We start from the raw sequence: 5,457 nt of genomic DNA, 5'->3' as shown, positions 1-5,457 counted from the left end.
GAGCCCAGCCCAGCCCCAGGCCCACCGGCCTCAGTCCCAGGAGGAAAGCCACAGGTTTTCCCTTTACCTCATGGTGGGAGGGGCAGGCCCCGGCCTTTGCAGAGAGACAGGACTGAAGCCCCAGTGCTCCCCCTTGAGCTCCTCCTAGTCCCTGGGTCTCCCGGGAGAGGGATTTTCCTGAGAAGGAGGGTGGATGCAGGAATGAGGGAGGCTGGAGGCTAGTTCCGACTCTGTCCCTTATCCACACAGTGTAGGCACGGACTAGGTCCTCAATAAATGTTGGTTGGATGGATGGATGGATGAATGGATGAATGGATGAATGGGCGGGTGGATGGATGGATGGATGGATGAATGAGTGGATGGATGAATGGGTGGATAGATGAATGGGTGGATGAATAGGACTTAATCCCGAGAACACTAATCTCAGAGGAAAATTACTGGCTCATCATGGTTCTGAGCTCAGAGTCATCCAGGCCAACTCTACCTCCACTCCCTCCTGGCTGCCCCAAGTCCAAGGCTCTCCAGGGAGAGGGAGTGTCTTAGTTCAGAGACATTTGATGTGTCTGTGTTCCAAGACAAGCCACATGCTGCCTGGCTCCTCTGTGGCTTATGACCTCCCACAATGCCTGGCACAATACGTTGTGCCTATGACACGTGAGCAAACAGACATGGAGAAGGAAGCCTGCAGGCTTTATCAAAATCCCCGGTGTCCCGGAGTTAGGTGGTCAGGATGCCATCGAATCACAGGAACCGGTAGATGATTGTCATCCGACAGATGGAGGTGCTGAGGCCCAGGAGACCACCGCTAGGAAGGGATGGGGAGGCCTGGGCCTGAGCCGGGTCCGCTGGTCCCCAGGTCGCTGCTGTTCAGCCATGTCCGCTGCCCTCGGGGGCCTCAGGACAAGAGCTGCGCCTTCAGGTGAGGAGAGAATAGCAGGGCTAGTATTTCTTGAGCATTTACTATATGCCAGAGTTTCTAGGTGTTATCTTATTTATCCTTCCTGAACCATCAAGGTGCCACCAGAGAAATAGAACCAGAAGAGAGAGAGAGAGAGAGAGAGAGAGAGAGAGAGAGAGAGAGAGAGAGAGAGAGAGAGAGAATAATCTATTTGGGCAAATCTGAAACCTGCGGGCAGGCTGTTAGGAAGGGCAGGTTGGACACTCAAATGTCTTCTTCCCTAGAGAAACCTCAGTTCTGCTCTGACAGCCTTTCTGCTGATTGGACCAGGCCCAGCAGGTGACCCAGGACCGTCTCCTGTGCAGCGTCAAGACCGTAGGTGTTAACCACACCTTCGCAGCAACCCCACCTGTGCTGTTTGGTTGAATGACTGGGCACCAGAGTCCAGCCACGTTGGCACATTCTGACCTCACGCTGCCCAGAAGCCTCAAAGGCAGGTCCGACGTCGCTTCATTTAGGGTGGGAAGGCTGCTGGTGGGGAAAGAACCAGGTTTAAACAGGGCCGGGCACCTCCAGACCCAAGTCCTTGCCACCTCACGGTTGGTCTTGGCACCCTCCTCAGTCGGCTGCCCCAGGGCAGGGGGAACGGAGGCAGGAATAACCCAAGTCAGAGGTCAGAACTGAAAGAGTCCATTTTAGATCCAACGACCTTTTCCCTACAGAACAGAGAAAGAACGTGGAACATGGGCCACGTGGCTAAGGCAGGGCCAAGCTCCAATGTTCGAGGAGCAGACAGAAGCCAGTGCGGGGGCTGGTAAGGGAGGGGACCGCGGGAACAGATGAAGCCAGAGGGGCGGCAGGGGCCAGGCATCCAGGGCCTCGGCCACCGTAGTTATTATTGTTACAGAGATGTGTTAGAAGTTGTGAGTATCCTTTGGCAGCGAGCTAGAGGGGTCCATAGAGGCAGAGGAGGGCGCATGGGCACTGAGCACTGTGCCCGGGGGCTGGCGGCCAGCTGTCGGATGTGCGGCTGAGGGGGTCTGACAAGGAGTTTATTGTTGGAAACGGAGGGGATTTAGGGAAAGCAGGGAGGTCCGGGGCCAGCTGCTGCCTGGGCCCCAGCCTGCAGCCTCGGGAGGGCGGTCCCAGCTACAGGGAGCCAGGCTGCGGCAGCTCAGCCCACCCAGGCCCTGAAGAGTTTTAAAATAGCACATGGATAGACAGACTCCCCTTTTGAGAAATTCAAACACCGCTTCGGCCCAGCCTCCCGGGCCCTTCCCTGCCTTACTTTGGTCCTTAGCACTCAGCACCGTCTGGTGTACTGATGCCCCACCTGTGTCTTGTCTGTCGCCCCCCCAGGAGAATGTCAGATCCACACGGGCAGCCATCTTTGTCTCTCCCCCCCACCCCCCATGCATTCCTAGTGTCTAGCACAGTGTCTGGCACACAGTAGGTGCTTAATAACTATGTATGAAACAGGTGAATGAATGAGTTAGTAGTGAATGTAAATCCTTCACCTCTGTCTCAGGCCTTCTCATCCCCCCAGAGGTAACTGATCTTGTCTGTGAAATGGGCATTTCCAGATCTTATTCCGGTGGCTCTAAAAGGGGGGTGATTTTGCTCCCAGGCCACGTTTGGCGATGTCTGGTGGCACCTTGGTGGTCACCCCTGGGGGAGCGGTGCATCTAATAGGTGGAAGGCAGGGGCTCTGAGAAACAGTCTACAAAGCCCACGGCGGCCCCACGGCAGACCCTCCTGCTCCACATGCCCCGGGCGCTGGGCGAGGAAGCCCGGCTCCGTCTATGCGGCCACACGCACCTGCACAGACTTGTAGCAATGCAGGTTCCTGTGGTGTGTCTGGAAACAAATGGTATCGTGTTGAGTATATACACTCTGTGCCTGTTTTCCTCTCTCAGTCAGACATCTCGGAGCTTCCTCATGTCGGCGTAGCTGCCCTCCCATCCTCTTTATCAGCAGAGGGCATTCCGGAACAGGAACCAGCCACAGTTTGCTCAGCCAGTCCCGCCTGGCTGACTTGTAGATTGTCTCTGGATTTTTATTATTGCAAACATTGCTTCCATAAATATGTTTGGATGCTCGTTTACATGAGCCAATCATTTATTTTTCTGTGGGGTTTGTTTTTTATTAATCTCCACGTGAGGATATTTTCTCATTGATTTTTAGATAGTGTGGAAGAGAGAGGGAAGGACAGAGAGAAACATCGATGTGAGAGGAACATATCGATTGGTTGCCTCCTGCATGCTCCCCGACCAAGGCCCGGGCCTGGGAGGAGCCTGCAATCAAGGTGCATGCCCTTGACCGGAATCGAATCCGGGACCCTTTGGTCTGACGCTCTATCGCCTGAGCCAAACTGGCTAAGGGTATTTTTTGTTTTTATTTATTTATTTTTGCTTCAGCCAGGTAGAGCTAGGACTTTAGCTCTTGCCACAAAAGTACCTGGGAACTCTGAAGAGAGTCAAGTAAGATTCGCTCAAAGATCCTTTCAGCTCTGACAGCCCCTGAATCTGTAAGTGGACAGAACCTGGCAGGAGGAGGTGCCCTCTCTCCGAGGAGGCACGGAGCTCAGGGAGAGGCTTAGCAGAGACGGTGTGTGTGTGTGTGTGTGTGTGTGTGTGTGTGTGGTGTGTGTATGCGTGTGGTGTGTGTGTGTGTGTGGTGTGTGTGTGTGTGTGGTGTGTGTGTGTGTGTGTGTGTGGTGTGTGTGTGTGTGGTGTGTGTGTGTGTGTGTGGTGTGTGTGTATGTGTGTGTGTGTGTGGTGTGTGTGGTGTGTGTGTGTGTGGTGTGTGTGTGTGTGTGTGTGGTGTGTGTGGTGTGTGTGTGTGTGTGGTGTGTGTGTGTGTGTGTGGTGTGTGTGGTGTGTGTGTGTGTGTGTGTGGTGTGTGTGTGTGTGTGGTGTGTGTGGTGTGTGTGTGTGTGGTGTGTGTGGTGTGTGTGTGGTGTGTGTGTGTGTGGTGTGTGTGTGTGTGTGGTGTATGTGTGTGTGTGGTGTGTGTGTGTGTGTGTGTGTGGTGTGTGTGTGTGTGTGTGTGTGTGTGGTGGTGGGACAGAAGGAGGAAGGTCTAAAGGCAGGGGTGTGTGGGGCAGGCTTGGCCAACCCTGATAAGCCTCGCCAATGACAGTGACCTCAAGCACCAAGCCACATGCTAAGGCCTGGTCACTCCAGATGTGCTCGCAGACCAGCAGCTAAGCGTTGCCTGGAGGCATGCTGGGAAAGCAGAGGCTCAGCCCACCCCAGGCCCCCGGAGTGAACAAGACCCCCAGGTGTTTCCGACACACAGAATAGAAGGAGAAGAGCCAGTCTTGGTTTAGAAACACCCAGAAACACGTTCTTATCCTACAAGGGAGAAGAGTGGACCAAACCGCTGCTTCTCTCCGTTTTCATGCCTCTCAAATACCGGCCAACACTTCCCACGTTGTGGAAAAATGAAGAAGGAAGAGAAAATGCAAGCACACGCGAGTGCCTGAGCACACTCAGCCTTGTGATGTCACCTGCCAGCCAGGGATGCCTGACAGGCATGTTGTTCTTTGACGAGCGTTATTTCCTCCCCAAACACGTGTAAGGCGCTAGGACATTAATTCTCCCACCAAGATGTGCAAGCTCCACGGGTCATCCAAGCCCAGAGGTCAGAGGTCAGAGGTGACGCTTCCGACACTTAAAGAGCAGTCAGCAGTAACGCCGTTGGACAGGACGAGGGCCGGGAGAAGAACCCTCCGTGGGGGAGAGCCGAGGTCACCGTGCTCACACCGCCAGGACCGTGACTTTGCTCAGCTCGCAGAGGCCCCTCCATCCTCACTCCGCCGCCCGCAGCGGCTCGGAGTCAGGCCTCCGACAGCAGCCATCTGTGTAAACAAAGTATTTTTGAGTCTAGGAAAGAGGTTTCTTCTCTGGGCAAGATTTTTTTTTTTTTTTTTTTACTTGATTGTCCTCTCACCTCCAACTCCCATGCTTCAAAGGACAAAAGAAACGTAGCGTCTGATTCCACCTCTTCCTGAGAAAGCAAAACCGCTGTTGGATTCCAGGCCTCCCCGAGGGAGAGGACTGTGTCGCCACAGGGTCCCCATGGGACGGCTTCGGATGTCAGGCTGTGGAGACAGAGCTCCCGGCTCTCACTGCTTTCTCCTGCCCTCCGGCCTCTGGTCCCTGGGTTCTCTCTCTCTCCAAACCTCACTGACCCATCTCTAAGCTTCCATTGGCCCACACGGGAAGGAAGAGAGAGTTCACAGCATAAATATAGGGTGCCCCCCAAAATACATACGCACATCGAGTAATGATAAAGGCAGTGTTTACTAAAACATGTTTCATTCTCAAAATGTAATAGGATCTACAGACGTTGTGTGCACACATTTTGGGGGAGGGATAGCTTGTATTGAGCCTGAGGGTCTCGCTCTTTGGGGGCCTCAGTTTCTCCGCTGGAGGATTCGACTCAACGCTGCCTCTGGGACCAGAGATGCCTGGAGCAGGCTCTCACCCCCACAGCTAGGCCTCAGGCCCCTCCCCCAACTTCCCTGCCACTCCTCCTCCCGCCTCCTGGCAGGT

General features: G+C 54.5%; 1 long non-coding RNA gene across 1 annotated transcript; it reads left to right on the top strand.

Annotated features, from left to right (window-relative positions):
* The first annotated feature begins 57 nt into the window (after positions 1 to 57).
* On the top strand, positions 58 to 5,164 carry LOC123651554. Its single transcript, XR_006740341.1, has 3 exons — positions 58 to 1,395; positions 3,316 to 3,425; positions 4,262 to 5,164. It is a non-coding gene; the product is annotated as an uncharacterized LOC123651554 (long non-coding RNA).
* Positions 5,165 to 5,457: the final 293 nt, after the last annotated feature.

This window comes from Pipistrellus kuhlii, unplaced genomic scaffold, assembly GCF_014108245.1.
Source record: "Pipistrellus kuhlii isolate mPipKuh1 unplaced genomic scaffold, mPipKuh1.p scaffold_m20_p_6, whole genome shotgun sequence".
NCBI lineage: Eukaryota > Metazoa > Chordata > Mammalia > Chiroptera > Vespertilionidae > Pipistrellus > Pipistrellus kuhlii.
Note: the sequence above shows the minus strand (reverse complement) of the source record. Positions and strands in the feature narration are given on the sequence as shown.